Raw genomic sequence first — 25,076 nt, 5'->3', positions numbered from 1 at the left:
GAGTGGGTAGCATGCAGGGGGAGCCTTTGACAGATTCTGAGTTTAGCCATCTCAGACCGTGGTCAGAAAATAATACATAGAAAGACTGCAATAGCTGTAACTTCAATTTTTTTTTAGTATTGGGTCTATGGACATGACTTGATGGGGATCATGTGACTGAGTGGGCATGGCAAGTTGGCCATGCCCACTGAGTCTCATGACCATCCCACCAAGCCATGCCCATAGAACCAGAGAAAAACAATTTGAATACCACCACTGGCACTCTAATAACTCATTTTACTTACAATCCCACGTATTAAAACAAAAAGAATGTGTGTCTGTCTGTGTGTGTGTGTGTGTATGTGTGTGTGTGTGTGTAAGGGGCATACATACATATATGCATACATACATGGAAATGAATTATATTAATATACTGCTGCCACCACAACCATTTGAACAATGTGCTCACCAGGACTGGTACTTCATGAATAATCAAATGGCCTACCAACCAATTTTACAAATATCAAAATTCCCCATCCCAAAACTGCCAACCATCTGTACGGAGTAGAAAAATATTTTCAAGTGGATTCATAGGGAACCAAACCACGTTGTCATAAATTTTCCCTTTACTTTTGAAGCTCCAACTGCTCAAATTCACATTTGGAATGGAAAGTGTGGTCCAGGACCTTTATGTTTTCAGTCTGCTGAAGAGCATCCCACCCACTTCTACAACCACAGAGCAGAATGTTATGACCCAGTTGTTAAGCAGAATTTCCAACTCAACAGTGGAGCTTGAAATACTGGAGGCAAATAAGTTTTTCAGCATGCTATTATAAAATAGCAAAGCCCCAAACAGTTTGAGACTGGATTGCCAAAGAATTTTGCCTTGTTCTTTGTATACACTGCCGTGGTTGAGGCAAATACTTATTAGTGGGATGAATACTTCACTTTGGGATGAAAATAAGATCTTAACATATTTTGTGTGTGAGAGAGAGAGAGGGGGGGCGAAGGGAGAGAGGGAGATTGGTCTTTCCCCTTTCAATTAAGCCTTACTGCTTTGGTCAATGTCTTCAGGTGTAATTTGCAAAACTCTTTTTCTGTGAATCTACCTTGACATATAGCACATTTTGGGCACATTACACGAATAAATTGCCAAAGCAGGAATTTCCATTTCCTCTCCTGTTATCTCAAAAGGAATGTGAACAACAATTCACCATACTGAATAACAACAGCAAGTGGGGGAAAAAAATAACTGAATATGTAGTGTCTTATTTTTAAAAAATAATAATAATACCCATCCTCTTTTTCCTTCTGTCAGAGAACAAAAGTATGATCTTGGCTTGTCTGCTATCCACCTAGTGTGTCAAGATGATACATAGAAAGACAAAGAAAACTTTCTCTTTGATTTCTTCTTACTTACTGACTCTTCAACCACCATAACTAAAATCATCAATAGGAATATGATGGAAAAAGCAGAGAGGGTTGGTGTAGGGATTATGAAGATGAACACCCTGAGAAGAATTAAAACTGGGAATTGACTAGGTGTTCTGACCCAGGCTTCCTTAAAAAGCAGGAAGCTGCATCTTGGTCCAGGCAAAACCCCTTTTATTTACACGACTGTCAATTTCTTTCATTCACAGTCAGCAAGGGTTAGCAAACAGTCTTTCCAAGGAATATTTATCAACATGAACCTTATCTCGTTAGAAGCGCTTCAAGATAACTAGTTTCCAAACCAGGGGTGGGTTTCCGCCAGCATTATTGCTGGTTTGTTGCATGCATGATTTGCATCCACAGTTGCCTGTAAATAGGTCTGTGCATGCACAGAAATTAAAAATGTCAAAAAAACCATCCTGTGGCGACCAGGGATCTGGTTCGGGGCGTGTTGAACCTGCCATTTCAACTGGTTCAGTGACCCAGACACAAGTTCCAATACTGGTTTGCCCTAACCAGTGAGAACCAGTAGCAACCCATCTCTATTTCAAACACAGGGCAAGACAAAACTTGACACAGAGTCTCTTATAGTCCAAAACAGAACTTTCCACTTCCTGCAAAAGCCTATTCCCCATTTCCTCCTCTTTTGTTTCCTATGGGAAGGGGCAATCACTTCCAAGGTGTGGCTTTACTCCTAAGTCAACCCTGCTTTCTTAGTTATTCTTGTCTTCTGGCAACTCTGCACATGCGCACACTGGGAACAGGCTCCAGATGTCCCTCTGCCTCACTGCTGTCTAGCTCCCTCTTTGCCTCCAATGCAGAGCCCTCATCTGAGCTTTCCTCAGCCCTGAGAACTAGCCCATGTTCTTTCCCAACTTCCTCACTCTCCGACTCTGCTGCCAAATCTGCTGGCCACCAGTGGGCAACAAGACTAGGCTTAGATTTACTACTTAGCCAGTGATCCCTCATGGGCTACAACTTCCTTCTTGGCTACATGGTCAATGACAAAAGGGTCAATGACAAAGGGAACTTCAAATGTGTTCCTCACAAAAGGAGCATTCGGGCTGTTTCATGTTTCATCTATCTAGCAAGACAAATTCCCATCAAGGTTTTATCAAGAAGTATACAATAGGTGTGTACTCTCCTTTGTGTGTCTCGAGTCCATAAATCATCTATTTTTGCATAGCTGCAATATGCAACTATTTTAACTGAACACAACAATAAGCAAATTTCATCCAATGGTTTATTTTGTCAGCACTCTTCTCTTTTGCTCTGCAGTGCATGATTCAATATATTATTGGATTAATGCAAATAGCCTTCCTGTAAACCTTTCTCAAATAAGTCCGCTTCTGTTAGCTGTTACCAAAATATTTTGGGGGAAGAAGTGTTATTTTCCTTTCTCAGTATCATTCCTTGCCTCATCAACTCTTTTTCTATTTTTAAATCCCATCTGACAAAAAACTTCAATTGTTATTTCTTTTTAACTGACTGTTAATTCTGTAGAAGCCATAGGGAGTATGCTTGGTTTGGATATTACTTTTCAGAAGGAAGTTTGAATTGCTAATGAAGAATAATATTAAATTATATATAAATGCTTTTTTCTCATATCATAAAGTGATATAATTTTTGGAATATGTGAAACCCATGTTGGTGAAGCATACTGCTATTGGTATCCTATTTCTCAGGTCTTTCAGCTTCAAATGTAAATGATGCACTTAAGCATTAGTAAAGCTATTGTTAGGGATGCGATGGCTCAATAGCTAAGATGCTGAGCTTGTCAATAAGAAAGGTTGGCAGTTTAGAGGTTCAAATCCCTAGTGCCATGTAATGGAATGAGCTCCCATTACTTGTCCCAGCTTCTGCCAACCTAGCAGTTTGAAAGCATGTAAAAATGCAAGTAGAAAAATAGGAACCACCTTTGGTGGGAAGGTAACAGCATTCCGTGCACCTTCAGCATTGAGTCATGCTGGCCACATAATCACGAAGACATCTTAAGACAGTGCTGGCTCTTTGGCTTTGAAACGGGGATGAGCATCGCCCCTAGAGTCAGGAACGACTAGCACGCATGTGTGGGGGAACCTTTACCTATACCTATAATTCCAATTCCATATATACATTATGTGTGTGCATCTCTCTGTATGTATGTGTTTCTATCTGGCTATCCTAAGATGTAATGATTTAAAAGAACAGATAAGCAAATCAGAACTCAAATGTAGAAATGAAGATGAAGAAAACCCAGGTATGTTTTTTTTAAGGGAGAATTCAACTGTATTTCTTGAATTTCACTAAAGAGTCATCTTTGATTTAACACGCTTAAAAGTCCTTAAAACCTTCCCACTGCCTGAATAGGATATTTGGGAGAAAGCTTGCATTCACTTTATTTAGCATCAGTCCAGGTAGCTAAATCCATGTCTGACATGAACTCTCTGTTAAATATCTAGTATCTGATGACTAGTGTCCACCTAAGAATCTACTAATAGCAATGTAATCTTTCTGTGCTGGGAAGGTACTGGAAAAGTAGAAATATCTGAGGACAATTTATGCCACACATGGGTATTCCTCTTAATTTTTTAACTGTATGTCTCAAAGTCCATTTCCAGGATCATGGAGGGATTTAATAATTTTCTGAACAAGGAGAAATCATCAAGCAGAAATAAGGGTATAATCCTTTTATCCACCTTGCTAGTTTTGAAAGAGCAGGTTGCCTCAACTTTTAATGCAATCCACTGGCAAACAGATTTAAAATACGACAGAATTTAAAAATTCTACAAAAAAGCAATCAGCACAGAACAGCCAAGATGAACAATTATTTGCAAATGCATTTGATTTGCATAATCCATTCTGAAAGTAAAATTAGCACTTTCTGTTTTTGGACTAATACAGCATGTTTTAGCAGAGAGATTGTACTATTTTTTTTTTTTTGCTTTAAACACCTCAGACCTATATGCCAAACTCTTCAGTTCATTGGCCGTCTCATGAAGTTTCAGATTATTCATCAATTTCACATTTATTTCATGAAAGTAATTTAATAAATACTACTTTAGCTGTACCTTGCACAGGTACAGTATAGGTGGTATCTTGCTCAATAGTAGTAACTGCAAGAGGGATCTTGGAGTCCTAGTGGACAACCATTTAAATATGAGCCAGCAGTGTGCAGCAGCTGCCAAAAAAGCCAACACAGTTCTAGGCTACATAAACATAGAATAGAATCAAGATCATGTGAAGTGTTAATACCACTTTATAATGCCTTGGTAAGTCCACACTTGGAATACTGCATCCAGTTTTGGTCGCCACAATGTAGAAAAGATGTGGAGACTCTAGAAAGAGTGCAGAGAAGAGCAACAAAGATGATTAGGGGACTGGAGACTAAAACATATGAGGAATGGTTGCAGGAACTGGGTATGTCTAGTTTAATGAAAAGAAGGACTAGAGGACACATGATAGTAGTGTTCCAATATCTCAGGGGTTGCCACAAAGAGAAGGGAGTCAAGCTATTCTTCAAGGCACCTGGGGGTAGAACAAGAAACTATGGGTGGAAACTAATCAAGGAGAGAAGCAACTTAGAACTGAGGAGAAATTTCCTGACAGTTAGAACAATTAATCAGTGGAACAGCTTGCCTCCAGAAGTTGTGAATGCCCCAACACTGGAAGTCTTTAAGAAGATGTTGGATAGCCATTTGTCTGAAATGGTATAGGCTTTCCTGCCTAGGCAGGGGGTTGGACTAGAAAACCTCCAAGATCCCTTCCAACTCTGCTATTGTATTGTATTGTTAATAGCACTATGAATGATAATAATAGTAAGTGACATCTTCAAACAAGAACATCTGCCTAACTCAGGTTCTTGAAATGGACTTGATAGGTGGATAAAAATGCCAACTCAAGTCTAAACATCTTGCTGACTGTATGATAAACCCTACTAGTAAGATAAGATAGATAACTGTTATTGTCATTTACCTGTTTTACACAATGACACACTTTAAAATGAAATTCCAATGCTCCACTTTCAAAGGAAAGAACTGCACCCATTGAACAATGTCACCATCCCAAGGATAACATAACAACCACAGCAGCACCAAAAGTGCCAAGTTGTACTAAAATGATATCAAAGCCTATATTAATCACAGTCCACCTTGAATAAAGGTAAAGATTTCCCTTGCACATATATGCTAGTAGTTCCTGACTCTAGGGAGCGGTGCTCATCTCCGTTTCAAAGCCAAAGAGACAGCGCTGTCTGAAGATGTCTCCGTGGTCATGTGGCCAGCATGACTAAATGCCGAAAATGCATGGAACACTGTTACCTTCCCACCAAAGGTGGTTTCTATTTTTCTACTTGCATTTTTACCTGCTTTTGAACTGTTGGCAGAAGCTAAGACAAGTAAACGGAGCTTACTCCATTATGCGGCACTGGGGATTCAAACCACCAAACTGCCGATCTTTCGATCGACAAGCTCAGTGTCTTAGCCATAGTCTCACCCTTTCTTTAAATATATAGCAGAAAAAAATCTTTGAGAGTTAACAACTATAAGGAACAAAGCTGTTACAGAATCTAGTTGTTCTGCTTTGGATACCACAAAGCCTCTTCTCAGAAGACAACAATGAAAAAAGGGTATGGAAAGGATGTGTAAAGTCCTTTATCATACTATAGACCATGGTCAAGCAACACGTGCCATATTTTTCGGAGTATAAGATGCACCAGAGTATAAAATGCACCAAGATTTTGAAGAGGCAATTTAAAAAAAAAATGTTTTTGTACTTGGCAGACCTCCCAAAAATGACCTGCCATTTTTTGTCAAAAAAAGGGCACGCATAGCCTTTAGGAGGCTTGTAGAGTGCTCCTGGGGGCTGGGAACAGACCATTTTTTCAATCAATTCTGCCCTCCCCAATCCCCAGTAGCACTTTGGAAGGCTATGCACAACCATTTTTGCAAAGGGGGTGGGGTTTTGGGAGGCCAAAAATGCTGTAGTGTATAAGATGCACTAGATTTTCACCCTCTTTTTTGAGGGAAAAAGATGTGTTTTATACTCCGAAAAATATGGTGCATGCCATGTCATGAATAGAAGGAACTTGGTAATAACAAGAAACAGAAAATAGGAAATAATCAATGAATGAAAACACCAAATTTTTGGACAAATCTGTGCTCAAGTTTGAGTACCAATAGGAATGCAACATGGATAAGCAAGTTGAAAGCATGGTGAATGTATCCAGTATGGAAGATATAAGGATAACTAAGGTAATGGTATGAAAGTAATCAAAGAAGGTGAAAAACAGGAATGTTCCAGGATCAAATAAACTCACTGGATTCTGGCTAAAATTCACTGAAAAGTCTATAATTGAGATTGGTAGACCAGATGAACAGTGTTTTGAAAGAAAATGAAGAATGATTAACAACTGGAAAGGCATTTCTACTTTAGAAGGACAAGGAGTAGAAAAATAAGTCTAGAAACTATTGGCACAAAACATAGAAGTTATTTATGGGTATAACTGCAAATCAAAAGTATAGCTATCTGGAAATCTATCATTTACTTCCTGTAGGACAAAAAGGATGCTATGCTGGTTAGAGTATTGTTTGTCTTTAAGTGCATACTTCTTTTCCAATGAAATACAGTGTTATTTCCACTTATTCACCTACTCTCATTCCCCTTTCCCATCATCTTAGAATGACTGATCTTCGATTGGCATACATTGCTGGCTAGTTTCCTATAGTCCAGTGATGGCGAACCTATGACACGCGTGTCAGTGCTGACACGCGTAGCCATTTGGGGTGACACGCACAGGATTTCATGCGATTCATCCTCGGCTCCTGCACGGCTGCCGAGGATGAAAGAATCTGTGCTGGAGGAACGGGGGGGGGGACGTGTGATCTCCCCCGCCCACACTCACTTACTGTATCGCCGCCGCCCCTTTCTGAGCGCAGGGGCTGCTGGTAAGGCACACGTCATCAGCGCGGCGAGGGAGGACCCGCAGGAGAGGAGCGCGGGAACAGTGCGCTGTTTATTTATGAAAGGCTCTACAAATTTAAACTCTGCAAGTTTGAGCATTGCTCACTCCATAGCTCAGCATGCAAAAGCGCTTAATGAGGGAGAATTTATTAAAGAAACTCTCCTAAGATGTGCGCCAGTTCTATTTCACGATATGAAGAATAAAGATGCAATTATTAAGAGAATATCTGAGTTCTCTTGGGGCGGGCTGGAGCGGCATGTTGATGAGGACGTGGAGCTGGAAGCAGCCGACTCCACAGCCCTGGCTCACGGCACCCCAAACAAGTTCAATAATATCAAGGGCAACATACGAAATCGACTGATGAACAAAGAAGTTACTAAGCAGGTATGTTAAATAATTTGTTTTTGGTTTATTAAATACAATTATATATTGCAATTATACATTTTTGTAGTTTAAACTATAAATTACGCAAAATTATGTTTTTGTCGAAGTGACACACAACGCGAGTTATGCTCGATTTTTTGCCGATTTTTGACACACCACGCCAAAAAGGTTGCCCATCACTGCTATAGTCATTAATGGAATCTTGCTTCATTTCTCCGTAATCAAAACAACAAACAAAGTAATGAGAATCATTTAGGGGGGGGAAAAAACAATCCGGTAGAGGGGACTCTTGAGTATGATGATAGAGGAAGAAAGCTAGTTTGATGATGAAAGAGTGTTCCAAAATTACCTTTGTGGTTTGGAAGTAAATACTTAGTCCTGAAATCAGAAAGACCTTTGTGATAACAAAATAGCAAAGGTAGAGCAGATCAAAGAAGTCCATAAAGTACCCTGCTGAATTGCTTCAAAGAGATAAGAAAATGTGATACTACAACTACAATGAATAGTTAAATACAACAAAAGAACAGAAGAATACAACAATAAGCAAGAGTATCCATAGTTACCTACAACTATGTAGGCATTTATTAATATTAACTTTATTTTACTGCTATGAAATTCAGATACCTGAATTTGAAGTAAGGTTCACACCCATTAAGAACCTTAACCACTAACTTCCAAGTAACTACTTAAGACCTTGACTCACGATGTCTTTGGATAGCTAATATACCCCAGCAACTTATCCTAATTAGACTGTCAGAAGTAAAACCATAAACACGAATCATTTATCTTTAAAAAAAAACAGTGACAGGAAAATTGGATGACTCATTCCCTTATAGTTATGTAACTGCTTCACTAAACTAAAGCTTGTAAATGTTAATGAGGTTTAGACAGAAATCTAGTCATTTGACACAAAGTCATTTAGTATATCTATCCTGTTTCCTTGCAATCTAGCATATGTTCTGGTTACTTGCAATCACCTTGATGGGGCATGTGATTTTGCAAAATTGAGAGTAACATGAGTGAGTTAGTAGCATTTAGCAATAGCATTTAGACTTATATACCGCTTCATGGTGCTTTACAGCCCTCTCTAAGCAGTTTACAGAGTCAGTTTATTGCCCCCAACAATCTGGGTCCTTATTTTACCCACCTCAGAAGGATGGAAGGCTAAGTCAACCTTGAGCCTGGTGAGATTCGAACAGCCAAATTGCAGGCAGCCAGTAGTCAGAAATAGCCTGCAGTACTGCACTCTAACCACTGCACCACCATGGCTCTTAAGATAAACTATATACAGTACAACTCAATATAAGTTTTAATTAGCAGCTAATCCATAGTATGTGGAATTGCAGAATTTTAAAGAAGAAATGCAATAACACAGAAGCTCCTCTTCTGACATTGTTTTTAGAGCGGAGATACCTAAATCAGGGTTGTCCAACCTTGGCAACTTTAAGACTTTTGGACTTCAACTTTCAGTCTTCATGGATGGCTGGGGGATTCAAGGAGTTGAAGTCCAAGGTTGGAAACCTGTGCTTTGGAGCATTTGGGGAGAAGGTTAGAGTGGCAAAACATTCAGTGTTGCTTGAATCATGGCTACAACTTCAGATGTACCTAGCTAGCAACTGTGTCCTATTAATAGGAACAAAAATAGTTTGGATTATGATTTTAATCGTAAGGCAGGTAGGCAATCCTCTTGCTTCCATAGTTTCTTACTGGAATCCAAGCAGTCCATTTGCAGCTATAGACTTTCAGGGGGTATGCTTGAAGAGAGGATCTTAAACAAGAATAGTTTTTGGGTTCCCTGTTTATGTTGACCAATACCTTTCACACAAATGGAATTGAGGATTCAAGTCAGGGCAGGTATGACACTGAATATCAATGCCCAGATACTATCAAAAATAGTTTAAATGGATATTCTTGGCCTTTATGAATAAAAAGCAGCTGGTCCCCCTTTTTGTTACATACTCTTCTAATTAAGCAGGGGGGTTGGACTAGAAGACCTCTAAGGTCCCTTCCAACTCTGTTACTCTATTCTATTCTAATTATTCCCACTGCAAAAATCTTTGAGTTGGAGTTGTACAACCTTGTTGATAAACTATAACAAAAGTCGAACAAGTTAAACATGGGAGAAATTGTAAGTAGTGGTAACCCTTGTAACATTTTTCAAAACAACAATATACTTTAATTTGAGAACTTTGGAAATGTCAAACACTCTGGTTTGACAAAGCAGCTTTCGACATGGCACTGTGCCATTCAGTGGCACTTCCCAAAGGCAGTAAATGTTTTTAGAGTTGAATGAAAGGACAAAAGGTTCCAATACTAAATTGTAGTCTGAATTCTACATGCCTTCAAATCTTAAGCAAAGGTGAGTTCACCTTTGCTAGTTCTGAAGCTTTGAAGCAGCCCATTGTGTTTTTTCCTTGTTTGCTACTGACATTTTGTTGGAAAACCAGTTAAAATACCCTCTAAAAGTTGGTGGCACAGAGAAAAAATGATAAATTAAAAGTTCCCTGGATTATAGCATTTTAAATTTATGGATATACATTTATGGTTCTTCATCCAATGAGGAAAGGAAGGGGAGGGGAGGAGGGACGGGAGGGAGGGAGGAAAGATCTGTTTTGAGTTAAATTTTATCTTGTTTTTCTTTGAAAGTTCTGTCTCAGTCTATTATTGTCTTTGTACACAATATGCACTAAAGACATTTACCCATGCTGACATGTATGCATTAGATTTGGGCATATTGAGATGAGAATACAAACATTTATATCACATTTAATTCAGTTAAATGTCCTGCAAGGAAAAATACAAGCTATACATCAACTCAAATTAATGAATCAAAAGGTAGAGAAGCATGGGAGATGCAAGGATTTCTCTGGGATGCTTTGCTACCTCTTAAGTGGATCATACATCTTGCTTTGACATCTCAGCCTTACTATTCAAAAGTGCCACGCAAAGTTGAACACAGTATTTGGTGCAGCTTTCTTAGATTGGAGAGATACTGTGGCTTGTTCTCTATTGCTCATTCCATTTTACTGCTTGATTTGGCACATGATATAACTCTTTTCGTGGGAATTTATCTCAACCAAAGTATATGGAATTATACAAATACAAGCAAAAGGTAAACTTAGAACAGCCCTTTACTTTTTCATTTAATGAAATCATTATTAAACAATCTATCACTTAAGATTTCTTCCAAAGAACACAGGAGGATTAATCTAAGATTACCCAATAATTGCTCATTAGGCATTTGATTTGGACTTTGTCCCTGTTCTCAGATGGTTGAATGACATTTCTCATCAGATTTATCAATATGAGGATGGTGGAAGATCTCCTCTAAAATACCTGGAGGACAGCTATATGACAAAGATTGCTATATGTTATAGAGCAGGGGTGTCAAACCCAAGGCCTGTGGGCCGGATCCAGTCTGTGGGGTGCTTAGATCTGGCCTGTGAGACTGCCCCGGAAATAGAAAAGGATTAGTGGTGTCCCCGGGGCCCGTTTTCACTGTCAGGGTGCTGGAGGACGCTGTCACAGCTGAAAACAGGGCCCGGGGGCCATATGCATCCCCCCCAAGCTCTGTTTTCACTGGCAAAACAAACTAAAAACAAAAAAAGTAGAAATATTTCCCCTTTTGCATTTGTGCATAGAAGAAGGGACAGGAAAGGAGAAAGGGAAAGAGGAAAGACAAAAAAGAAAGGAAGATGGGAAGAGAGCAAGGAAGGAAAAATAAGGAAAGAAGGAAGGAAGGAAGGAAGGAAGGAAGGAAGGAAGGAAGGAAGGAAGGAAGGAAGGAAGGAAGGAAGGAAGGAGATAATAATTGAGAGCCGAGGTGGCGCAGTGGTTAAATGCAGCACTGCAGGCTACTTCAGCTGACTGCAGTTCTGCAGTTCGGCTGTTCAAATCTCACCGGCTCAAGATTGACTCAGCCTTCCATCCTTCCGAGGTGGGTATAATGAGGACCCGGATTGTTGGGGGCAATATGCTGACTCTGTAAACTGCTTAGAGAGGGCTGAAAGCCCTATGGAGCGGTATATAAGTCTAACTGCTACTGCTATTGCTATTGCTAATAATGACAGTAAGGGAGAATCTGAAGGAAGTTCTGCCTTTGCACTTGACCACTACAGGTGCTCCTGACATGAATGATGTCGAGCTGGCCACGTCTACCCTGCCACGTCCACAGTCCACTTCCACCCCAGCCTGGATGTGGCCCTTAATGAAATAGATTTGACACCCCTGTATAGAGCATTAACTAGATAACAGGACATATCATAGGTGTTTTTGATGTGGCAGCTACATACTTTCAGTAATGACTATTTAAAACTTTAAAAAGGATTATACAATTTGTGATTCATAATCCCAATTCTTGTAATATGTTTTGGAATGATACAGTATATGGGCATCAGCTTCTCTCTCTCTCTCTCTCTCTCTCTCTCTCTCTCTCTCTCTCTCTCTCTCTCTCTCTCTCTCTCTCTCTCTCTCTCTCTCTCTTTTTACATTCTGAAGATTGGCCCTTCATGATCAATAATCTGCATAAAAGCACTCATTAAAGTGCATTTTAGATGATCTTTGCTAATTCAATCTGCGACACCCTTATTATTTGTTTAATTATTTATTACATGATTAAATGTTTGCATTTTGTTATTGATGCAGGGATTGAAAATGAAATTCAGATCCAGACTGAATAATTTACAGGGTTTGCAATGTGTACATAGAAATGAATAAAAAGTAAAAGAATGCATAGTCCCAAAAGTATGTATTTTTTTTGTTTTGTTTTTGTCTACTAATTAATTACTTAGTATAATTTAAACGATGTGACTAAGATATTAATGGGGTGCTATAAACTAAAACCAGTTCTCAGTGAACCTCACATGTTTCTGGAAAACAACGCTTTTATCATGGGAATTTAGGGTATATTGACTTTGTTGAATTATTGCTGTAAAGCATGAATAATTTTTGGAAGGAAATATATAACTCATTGAATTAAAATAAAGTGCTTTGCTGTAATTGGATGTTAAAGAAACAACACAATACTTAATGATGGAGAGGCAAACGTGTGTTATAATAAAAGCTTTGCTTACATTATGGTTGACTAAACAGAACAGCTTCTGGGACAACTAATAAGTATTTGACTATGTTAATTTATGCCACAGTTCTATAAACATTTATAGAAAATTCAGGGACAATTGAGTCTACTTCTGAATAGAATTATTATTTTTTTGAAGGACAATATCAGAGTGAAATTGAGAAGGATTTTAGAACAAATACTTGAGGTACTCAGTATAATTAATGCATTTTTCACATATAAAGTATGTCCACCTGTCAATTTTCTCCATTTTCTTGTATTAGAGCTACTTGTTCTGGTCTGCAAATATCTGGATAACTACGAGATGGAGCAACAGTATAAGACAAAAAATATATGTCTCTTTGGAGCCCAAATATGAGCACCTAACTCATGCACTCTCTATTCATATAAAACTGTGTTAACACATATTTAATCACTAGTCACATGCAGTGCTTAGGTAGAACATTCAGTATTCACCCAGAAGGAACAAACTAATAGGGCTGTTTTTAAACATTTCACCAACAAACTGGAAAAATTAAGATTCTTAAAACCAAAATTCAAACCATTGAAATAAATGGGGCAGTACCATTTCATGAATTCAGTTAGATATCTCTGCATGCAATGTTTACTTTTCATGAGAAATTTGTTTATGGGGGAAGACTTCTATTCCTATTTCTCCAAAAATTCAGGATAGTTAAAACATACAAAGTTATAGACAAAAATGCATATTTTCTGAAATAAATTGTGGAATATCCTATTTGTAATCCGTTATATACTAAGAGGTGGCCTTCAAAAATTTTAGTAAAGGGTACTCTGCCCAGTTTCTGACTTGGCATGGTCATGGTGGGTGTGGCCTAGACAGCCTCCTGCACTATGGGAGGGATTGATTTTACGCTCCAGGGTCTCCGGAGCCTTTTCTCAAGCCTCTGGGAAAGTGAAAACGGCCTCCCCAGGCTCTGGAAACCCTCTGGAGGCTGAAAACATGCCCATTTCCGGTCTTCCTAAACTTCTGGTAGGCCCGTCTTTCTCTCTCCCCAAGCCTCCTCACACTCCCTGCGCTTACCTGCATCCAAAATGAGCCACATGGGGACTCCAGGAATGGGAGGGATGGGCGGGGCCAGCCAGGAGTGGGATTTGGGGGTTCTTCAAACTGCACAGAATCTTAGCTAGAGGTTCTCCCGAACCCCTGCGAACCCCCCAGCAGCCCACCCCTGTTACTGTATTTAAAAGAAACAGTACTGGCTTTGAATGTAAGGATAATTGAAATGCATGAGACTTTCAGTAAGTTGATTTTGAAACAAACAAAAACAGTAATTAAATTGAGCAAAATCTTCATAAACAGGATTAAAGGAATGTAAGATTAAAATAATTCAAATGAAATGAGTAATTTTGTGCATCCTTAACTTTCTTTTCCATATATGTTGATCCATTTACTAAGCAAATAAGTGTTCTGTAACCATCAAAATGAGCAAAAGTCCGTATATAAGTGCTGTACATTCTGTTCTTCAGATTTATCCCGTGCAGATCAATTTAGATTGTACTGACATTCACAAACATTGAATTCTTCAAACCTCCCTAAGTGAAAATAGAAGATATAGTACTTGAAAAAGTCAGTGGATTATTTCCTAGTACGTATTGACTGTTTGCTGTGTTGCTAATTTAGTAACAAGATTTTCACTAGAAACTAAAATTGATGAAAACATTGACATTAAAAGATTCAGGAATGTTTCATTGGTGAATAAGCAGAAATGCCAAAAAATTAAATATGTATTCTGCCCAACTCTCTGGACAGTTCACAACAATCAAACAAAACATCCCAATATTGTAAATAAAGATGACAAAAACAATGAAGTAAGAAGTCTTAGTTTCCCTTTCTTGGGTGCATAGCTCTTCTATTCTCACTATTTTATTTAGGATAAGATGATTTATAAGTAGAAGGCTATGCCACATAGTGCTTAGAACAATATTTTGCTATCCATGATTACACATATGAAAAGAAAATGCCTACATTGCTGGACAGGATTGTCACACTCACACTCACATCATCACAGTGGTGTCATGTGACCTATCAGGATTTTTTGCCCCTTCACTAAACCAGGTGTGGGCATGGTCAGTGCATGAAGTATCCAGTCTGCGGGCTGAGAGTTTGACAGCTCTGCCCTAGGTCAAAGAAATACTTCCTGTAGAGTTTTACCCATCCAGGGAAATAAATTATTCAGGAGATTAATTGCCTCAATGACATTAGTTGGAATGGAAAGGAGGTAAGCATCACTTTCATAGTAAGGATACTGAAACTGATATTATGCATGAACTTTTCCTTTTATGAAATGTATATGAATACATAGGATATAGATTTGAATTTCATAACCAAAATCCAAGGATTTGAATAGATGATTACTATCAAGTAATCACTGAAGAACTGGATCTCATGCTTTATAGCAGGAATGTCCATATATTACATTCTGGAAAGGTTTTGTTCTTCAGACAATAGATTTACCAACTACACCTGGATTTGACCTATATACCAGTAAATCTCTATATAATAAAGCTTAGTGATACCTCGAAAGTCTATGTGGTCAATTGTGGTTTACAGACATATGTTAAGGATCTTTAATCTGTCATTATTTAAAAGTGATTTATTTCGTGCACTACATGCAACTGTGGATCTCGATAAAAGTTGGTTTGATTGCTGAGGACCTTTTAAATTGGAAACCTCACTATTGAGAAACAGAAATAATTGGACAGCCTTGTTGAAAAATCAAATGGGATTATTTTGGTGAAGATGAAAACAATTAATCAACTTTATTCTGAAAGTCGATATTTTCAAGAAGAGCCTGTATAGCCATTTGGCTGTAATGCTATAGAGCTACCTGTTTGAGCAGAAAGTTGGACTGGAAAATCTCCAAGATTTTCAACTTTATTGTTCTATGTTCTACATTCTAAGTTTAAAAATGTACAATAGATAGGAAGTTCCTATGCCACTTATACAAAAATTTATTTTAGAAAGGAACATAAAGTGATAGAAGGGAAAATAGCAGATCTCTGTTTTAACATGCATAATTGGATCTGAAGAAGCAAAAGCAAGACAAATCTACATATTTATGGGTCCAAAGCATAAAGTCCATTTCACATATGGTAGCCAAGTAGATGGGTCATTACATCAATCATGTGGTCAGGAAAATGTCTTTCAGCATTCCCAAGATCAGTTGAGGGATACAGAAAGATTGAAAGACACTCAGGTACTGAGTTCAATTATAATAATGTTTTCAAGGAGAAGGATGGAAGAAGGACTAACATTACTCTTCCACTTCAGTTACCTCCCTCTGCCTACTAACTTTAGTAGGAATCATAACCTTGAGATCTCATGGAATACAGTGCATAAGTTCAATAAGTGAAATTAGGTCCTGTCTCTGATATTACACAATACATAAATAGCTTAATCTCACTTTTTGCCATGGTTGTTAAAGGAATCCCTGCTGTTAAGAGAATCACTAGGTTGTTAACCCAAGAGGCAACTGGACTTTCTTGAAAAAGCACCTTTGGGACAACCATGACCTGGATGACTGAGAATCTCCATAGACACCAAGTTGTTAAGCAAATCTGGCTTCCCTCATTGACTTTGCTTGTCAGAATTTGGCTGGGAAGGTTGCAAATGGCAATAACATGGCCCCAGGATGCTGCAACCAGTGGAAATACATGCTGTTTGTCAACCACTGAAAATCTGATCACATGGCCATGGAGATGCTGTAACAGTGAATATGAAGACTGGTTGTAAGTCAATGCCTTTGTACTTCCACATAGTTGTTAAATGAATGGTTGTAAGTCAAAGTCTACATGTGTAGACTCACTTTCACTTAAATTGATATTGCATCATTGTAGATACAATGCCACCAAGTCAGTGGTGGGATTCAAATTTTTTTACTACCAGTTCTGTGGGCATGGCTTGGTGGGCGTGGCTTGGTGGGCACGGCAGGGGAAGGATACTGCAAAATCCCCATTCTCTCCCAATCAATTGGGACTCGGAAGGCAGAGAACAGATGTGGGCAGGGGCCAGTCAGAGGTGGTTCTTCGAATTACTCAAAATTTCCACTACTGGTTCTCCAGAACTGGTCAGAACCTGCTGAATACCCATCTCTGCACCAAGTCTCTAAGAGAATCGCTTTGTACTTTGTAAGTTAATGGATGAAAGAAACATTGCATTGGAGATTCAGGACTCATTAGGTAGCTATTGTTCTCTTCTAATATATGGTTTCTCATTTGAATGAAAAAAAATCTCAGTGATAAATCTCATTTTTATAAGTGATATTCAGAAGCTGTAATTTGCAACCCTAACACTACAAAATAATCACAATATAAAGAATGCAGATATCAATGTCGAGATTAATCCGCTGTGTTGCTTAATGTAGGCTGACTTTGATAGTCATGTAGTCTGAGATTAGATCAAATAAACCGAAACAGAAGCCAAACCAGCAAGCAACAAAGGAACGAACACAAAACATTTATTCTGTATTCTAACAATTATTCCTACATACCATTCCTATGCTATTACAACATAGCTTCAAACACTTCCTTGTTTTTTTTTCTCCATATTTTCCCCCAGCCTTCTGGTCATAAAATTATCTGCATGAAATGCATTGTTCAACTCTGACCTTTTATTTACTGTTAATCATTTCCATTTCATGTAGCCTAAAGATTTTCCAGGGGGTGTTTTTCCGAGAGATGTTGCATCTTGTCAGGTGGCTACAATCAGATTGCCTTTGGAAGCTTGGAGTTAAATCTGCAGAGAAGCCCATGATGCATTTTGGGTGCCTAAGAATCCTGAAGACATCAGCTGCCTGTCATGTCTTTTCCCTTCATTTTCCTGTATGTGTTTGAAAGTACTGACATGGAAAGGGCAGAGAAAACCACTCTTAAAAGTGACAGCCTGCTATTCAAAGGCTGAAATGTAGGAGATCCTCTGTCACAGAAAGTCTGGAGGAAGACTCAGTCAGTCAACCAAAACTGTCCTTCGTGCACTGTGACCTGCATCTGTTTACTCAGAAATAAAAGAATGCTGAAATCCAAGGGATTTACTTTTGTGTAAACAGATAGAGAATTGCAATAGCAATAGCGCTTAGACCTTTATACCACTTTGCAGTGCTTTACAGCCCCCTCTAAGCAGTTTATGGAGTCAGCATCTTTCCTCCAACAATCTGGGTCCTCATTTTACCCACCTCGGAAGGATGGAAGGCTGAGACAACCCTGAGCCTGATGAGATTTGAACTGCCAAATTGCAGGCAACCGGCGGGCAGCAGAAGTAGCCTGCAGTACAGCACTCTAACCACTGTGCCACCATGGCTCAATAATAGACTCAGTTATAGAAGAAAATTCTGCTGTTGGTTTTTTAAATTAATAACATTGGTTTCGTTGCCATATGATCTCAACAACCTTCACACAATCTTCAATGTATTTTGCTTTCTTAAGGGGCGAGCTATATGAGGCCAACAAACCTACATTGATTGTAGCTGAAATAGTAACAGGTGGGGATCTGACAACTGGAACAACAACTTGAGAAACATCAGGACAAAACACAATTGTTACTTTTTAATATGTCACAGAATCTGATTAGCTATCTGGAATGTATCTATGGAGATGTTCAGACGATAGCCAAACTGAAATTAAGCTATACAGTGAATTCCGTAGGTAAACTAATTAAAATGAAATGCTTGCCTTTTCTTTCCATCCCAAAGAGATGAATAATGTATACTCTTAATTTATAAAAAGCATTAACACAACTGTTTCTTGATCTGCAAGATCCCAATGTCCTTATTTCTATTGTTTCCGACAAAATATTGGGAAGAAATTATGGAAAGAGGCTCAGGACTCTGACCACCAGTGACATTACTCCCCCAATCCAGAATGGAACAATTCTAAATTTTATACCATGGGAATAATTGGTAAAAGAAAAACCAAGTTTGAAAATGGGATGGATCTGGAGACTCCCATCTGGAGTCTACAGAGAAAAACATTGCAGAGAGATCCACAAAAATCACCACAAAACCAAATCACCTTCCAATCTCTATGCAAGAGACAACTGAGTCCAAAACCCTACTGATTGTTCCTTTATTCCCACACGAGCTACAACATTCTGCCATCCGTCCACTTTACAGTGTGCCCATGCACACAAATACACACAGATGTAACACAGAGGTGGAATTCAGGTCTGGATCACAGAACCGGCAGCAACCCAGGCCTGCCATGACCCCGAACCAGTTCCCTCACCACCGCTGGGCCGCCGCCATTTTGGTTTTTAGTGACTACGCATGTGCAATTCATTATAAATTGTTCTGCGTATGCATGAGGAACAATTTACATTGAACAGTGCACACACACGCAGCGTTGCACGTGGGTTGCAAACCGGTAGTAAAACTGGCAGCAATCCACTTGATTTAACACCATAAAAAAGCAGAAACACAAAAATGCAACACATTATTTTCACACAGAGGAAAATAGAAACGTCACTTAACTACTGCTGGTAAATGGGGCTGGAAAGAATTCCAGAAACTATGTCATCACAACTGTTTCAGAAAGCCATCATAAAGCAAACAGCCAAGTGTTGTATAATATATATTCTTTCCTCTACAATTCCAGCAATGAAAAAGGAATTGTGAGAAAAAAGAACCATTTTATCAAAAAAACATAATCGTTTTTCCCCTTAAAATGAACAAAATAAATACACATTGGCACCGAGTGTGAATTCCTGTTTATGTACACATACACAGGTATTCAGAGGTGGGTGTCACATACTGTAACAACTGGTTCGCCCAGCATCAGAAATGTGAGTACTTGCTTCGCTCACACACGTGCCATCCACACATGTGTGGTGTCAAAATACACAGCAATTTGCTTGCATGTGCCTTCTGCACATGTGTGCAGCATCAAAAGTACAGTGATACAGGACAGGATTGAGCTTGGGCAGGTGGGCACAACTACCAGTTTGCCTGAACTGGTACGAACCAGCAACAGCCCACCTCTGCCGGTATTATTGATAAGTAAAATTAATCTAAATTTCTGTCTCTGTCCCTCTCACACACACTCATTCACTCACTTGGATATTGTTTCCGAAAATTTCTAGATTGTAACTCACTTCAGCTCTGTTAATATCTTTCAGAATCACTCTTTAAATGTCTATACTCTCATTTCATCTGCAGGTAACTGCTCCAATTTTTCAGTAGATGTGTGAAAAAGGAATGAGATTAGACTGCCTAGAAATATTATCAATGGCTGCATACTTGTAAGTTGCAGGAAAAGAGTTACACAGAATCAACAAAGATGCTTTTCCTTATGAGAAAATAACCTGGTTGACCGTGAACATTTCTATTAATCTTGAGTATGCACTCTCAAGGCTGGAGTGATAACTGGTTGGTATAGGGATGGGATGCATAATTATCTCGCTTGTTCAAGCATTTATTGGTCATATATTTATTTATGATGTCTTATTTAGCATCTACATGAAGCCACTGGATGAGATGATCCAATGGCTCGGAATAAAGTATATACAGTATATTGATGATACCCAACTTTATACCTCCACTCTGGACTGCCTGAGTCATGCTGTGGACATCATGTCCCATGGCTTGGAGGCAGTAGGAGACTGGATGGGATGCAATGGGCTTCAATTCAACCCAAGCAAGACTAAGTAGCTTTGGGTACTTAGACCTCCTGGTGTCAAAGTTTTTCCACTTGTTGTCCTCAATGAGATGGCAGTGCTCCAGATGGATCCACTATGCAATCCAGAAGCCCTCTTGTAGGACTTAGTCATTGCTCTGCTGGAAGAACAGATGGTAGCTGTGCAAAAGAGGGCTTTTGCATACCCTCATGTTGTAGACCCATTCCTAGACCAGGAGGGTCTGCTTAATATTGCTCATGGCCTCATGAACTCCTATCTGGATTGCTGCCATGTGCTCCACATAAACTGCCCTCAAAAAGCATTCAGAAGCTTCAACTGTTGCAGAATTCAGCTGCATGGGTAGTAAAGGGAATTGGGTACTTGATACATTGCATTGCATTGATTCCAAATGAAATTCAAAGTGTCACCTTTAAAACTCTTCATGGTTTGGAACTGGGATACCACAAGGACCATCTTCTCTCTGTTTCTATCAAATGCAATTTGGCAGGCTGGGCATGCTACAGGGTCCCATCAATCAAGGAATGCCAGCTAGTGAGGTCTAGGTGTCATACCCTTTATGTTATTGTGCTGTCCCGCTCTGAGACATACACACACCAAGAGGGTTAGGAGTTTTTATTAAGGCTTCTAAATCTGAATTAATATTCCCTAGCAATTCCCTTTCCCAGCACCAGCCCACCCCCAATGAGTTCAACAGGCTACTCAAAAGAAGACAGCACAAATCCACAGCACAAACACTAGCCAATGGCAAGTCCACAGGGAAAATACAAACCACAAGGCAAATCCACAAGGAAATTCCAGAGTTGAAGAGATATGATCCAAAGTTCAATGCAAGAATCACAAATGCTGAAATACACCCAGCAAGGAAATGTTCATCATTTCACTCTCCTTGCTGAGTGCTTCCTAGTGCAGCCCATCAACTGCTTCCTAGTGCAGCTCATCAAGAGGTGAGACTGCCTCTTTGCAAATAGTCTGGCTGACCTTCGCTGTGCCTGCCTCCTCTCAGCCCTACATGCTCTTGGATCAGGTGGAGAAGGCAGTCATTTTTCATCTCCACTGCCCAACTGCAGCTGTTTGTTCTCTGCACCCAAAACCTTTGGGCTTCCCAGGGGTAGTTATGCCTCTTCTGTCTCTAGCTCAGGGGCTGCTTGTCCGGCTGCTTCCCTGTGCTTGAGTGCCCTCCACTCCTGGCTTGTAGCCTTCGGATGCATCTTCTCCTGATGTTGCTGGGACCAGTTCATCCTACTCTGAACTAGTATCTGGAGAGATGTCTGGGGAAGACATCACAGTTGTCCTTGGAATATTATCCCTTCTGAGATTAGGATGGCCCCAACCCTGTTGGCCTTTCATAAGACCTTGAAGACCTAGTTATATGCCCAAACCTGACATTCCAAACGTGTTCAGGACCCCATTTCCTGATTATGTTAACATCTGTGCATTATAATTTCCTGGGTTGCTATACTGCATATATTCCATTCTCTCTATTGTTCTTGTAATTTGATTTTAATTAATTTTATTATTGTTTGCCACCCAAGAATTGCGTGTTTGAGATGGGTAGCTATATAAATTGATTGAATAAATAAATGTTAAACTCTTGTATTATCAAGTGCATAATTGAGATTATTAGTAATTTATAAGGAATGTATGAAAATCTTTATTGAAATTTGAATCAACGGCTTCTAGGTATTGCCTGTTCTGTTGATTTCAAATGCATTCCACTTATATTGACATAATTCCTACTGTTCATATTGTTCATTGCTGCATTGGTGATTAGCTGTGAATTTCTCAAAATTATATTTTTCAGATACAAGCACAGTGCTAAGAATATAAGACTCCTGTGCCATTAGGTTTTAATGGAAGAAAAGTGATACAAGCTGCAATGCACTACAAAAGTGCATTGCAGAGTTGCACAGAAGGGCAACAGAGAAGGGGTTCAGCTAGCACCTCTCATTGTCCAAAGATTTTTTTAAAAAAAAAATCTTTTTTCTTTTTCTTTTTTTACCATTTTTTATTATATAAAATACCCAAAAATTAAATAAAATAGGAAATTAAGGGAATGGAATGGGAAAAGGGAGTGTGAAATACAAGGCCGAAGAGAAAAAGAAAGAAAAAGGGGCATTGACTTCCAATTCTTCCCAGAACAAAACAAGATAAACACATTAAAAAACCTCAACTTTTTGCTTTTACATATTAATATATTAAATTAATTTAATTAATTAATTAATATAATTTAAATTATATATAATTTAATGGCTAAATTAGAAATTTAGCCATTTCTAAAACACAAAATCTTTTTAATCAACAAAACAAAAATCAAAGTTTAATTTCTTTTCCTTCGCAAGCACAAATTCCAGAACTGATATTCAAATAAGAACATATTTTCATCTTTAAATAAAGTATTCAATTTAACCATTCCTGCTTTATCTTCCTTGCTATGGAAAGAATATGCATTTCTATTTGCACCTTATGAACTATTATCATTTTTTATTTACAAAATTGATTGTGTTCTTTAAATTCTTTGGCCTTACTGAAGGGGGGACGACTTTTTTCTTCCCGCCTTTCTTTTCTTTTTTGTAAAAAATCTGCAGAAAGAAGATGTACAAAAGAAAATGTAGATTAAAAACCTTTTCAGTAAGGCCAAAGAATTTGAAAGAATACAATCAATTTTGTAAATAAAAATGTCTAGTACATGATAGCGGTATTCCAATATCTCAGGGATTGTCACAAAGAAGAATGAGTCAAACTATTCTCCAAAGCACCTGAGGGTAGAACAAGAAGCAATGGGTAGAAACTAATCAAGGAGAGAAGCAACCTAGAACTGAGGAGAAATTTCCTGACAGAACAATTAATCAGTGGAACAACTTGCCTCCAGAAGTTGTGAATGCTCCAACACTGGAAGTCTTTAAGAAGATGTTGGATAACCATTCGTCTGAAGTGGTGTAGGGTTTCCTGCCTAGGCAGGGGATTGGACTAGAACACCTCCAAGGTCCTTTCCAACTCTGCTATTCTATTCTGTTCTGTTCTGTTCTATTCTAAAATCAAATCCATTTTTCGAAAGGCTACATTTGACATTGATGCATTTTTAAAAGTCTATTTTAAGAAAGTTGCTTTTGAATTTCATATATTTTAGTAAGTGGTGTGCAAATTGTGTGCAAATATATATATATACCAGACAGAACATAATAAAGTGTGCACTTTGGAGCAAAATGTAAAATAAAACCACATAGCTTTATGATTCTACAGCTGATTATGTCTTCTAATTGGGAAAGAATGTTGAACGATCATATTAATGGCTTAAGCAAAAGCTGCACAGCAGCAAAGATTGCACTTATTCTGTTTCAGTTTCATTGCTTAATCCTAAACACCATTTTAAGCAGAATTTGGCAGCCCTAGCCTACTACTTTATGTCTGGGTGTTATTCAGCAATAACAATACTCAGCTCTGGCTTCGCCCAATAAGAAATGATCGTGAATCAGCAGTCTCTTTGCATGCCAATGCTAGCTGCCTCTTCCCTTTGCATAGCAGAACACATTCGATTACTGGGAATAATAGATAAGAAACACAGCTGTGTGCAAAGAGATTCATTATGGCTTAAATTGCCAAAGTTATGTAAAAGTAAACAGGGCCTAACCAGATGGCAACAAAGGATCTAAACCAGCCACTAATTGCTTATGATAAATGTATATATTTGCTAGCAAATGGAGCTTGTAATCCGCCAACTGAAATCCATAATTCCACGTCACCCTGAATCTTTGGATTAACCAGAGTTTTGTTTTGTTTGCAAATAAAAGAATAATAAGCCCCTTTCTTTTCAAGCTACTATTGGAATGTCTTCCAAGGCAAACCCCCCAAATAATATTCCCTTCCGTTTCTTTTGCAGCTGGCTTCATTTGTACTATGCTACAATGCTGTTTTCAGATATAAATTTAATAGTGTGAGTTTCTCATTCTTGATTGGAATAGTATATTTTTCCCAGGTCTTCGGTAGTAAGTGTACCTACCACCTGTGGAAAATTTACAGGAAGGAAGGAAGGAAGGAAGGAAGGAAGGAAGGAAGGAAGGAAGGAAGGAAGGAAGGAAGGAAGGAAGGAAGGAAGGAAGGAAGGAAGGCTTTATAACTCACGACTTCACTTTTTTCAAAAACAGCTTTTATCATACAGGAGTGCATCTTGTTTTCACAATGGAATATATCTGCCACTGGGTGGCAGTATAAAGCCAATTCCAAGACTTCTATACATCACACACATTTTTCCTTCTGTATGCTTAACTCAGTATTGACTTCTCAAACCCATTTAAATGAGACATGGCACTTCATTTGAATGTTTAATTTAAAGAACAACAACAGAATTACTCTTCTTGATACGATTGTATTGTTTGGGTATGGTTAGTTTGCAAAAAAAAAAAATGAGCTCATGTTTTTATTTGCTTTTAATAAAGAATCAATGCTTAATAAAGTAATAATTGCACATGCTGTGTCAGACTGATGCAAGCAATTTTGCTCTCCAAATTGAAGTATAATTGTTTTAAAGAAGGATATTGCTTTATATCAGGGGTGTCAAACGCAAGGCCCGGGGGCCAGATCTGGCCCACGGAGTACTAACATCTGGCCCTCAGGGCCAT

At 38.6% G+C, this 25,076-nt stretch overlaps 1 protein-coding gene across 1 annotated transcript in view; it reads right to left on the bottom strand.

Annotated features, from left to right (window-relative positions):
• Positions 1-25,076, bottom strand: part of CSMD3 (CUB and Sushi multiple domains 3) — a 669,496-nt gene that overhangs the window by 557,935 nt on the left and 86,485 nt on the right. The gene's annotated exons all lie outside the window — the stretch shown is intronic.

This window comes from Thamnophis sirtalis, unplaced genomic scaffold (assembly GCF_051295495.1).
Source record: "Thamnophis sirtalis isolate CommonGarterSnake01/CBP01778 unplaced genomic scaffold, rThaSir2_p1.2 scaffold_2, whole genome shotgun sequence".
Taxonomy (NCBI): Eukaryota; Metazoa; Chordata; class Lepidosauria; order Squamata; family Natricidae; genus Thamnophis; species Thamnophis sirtalis.
Note: the sequence above shows the minus strand (reverse complement) of the source record. Positions and strands in the feature narration are given on the sequence as shown.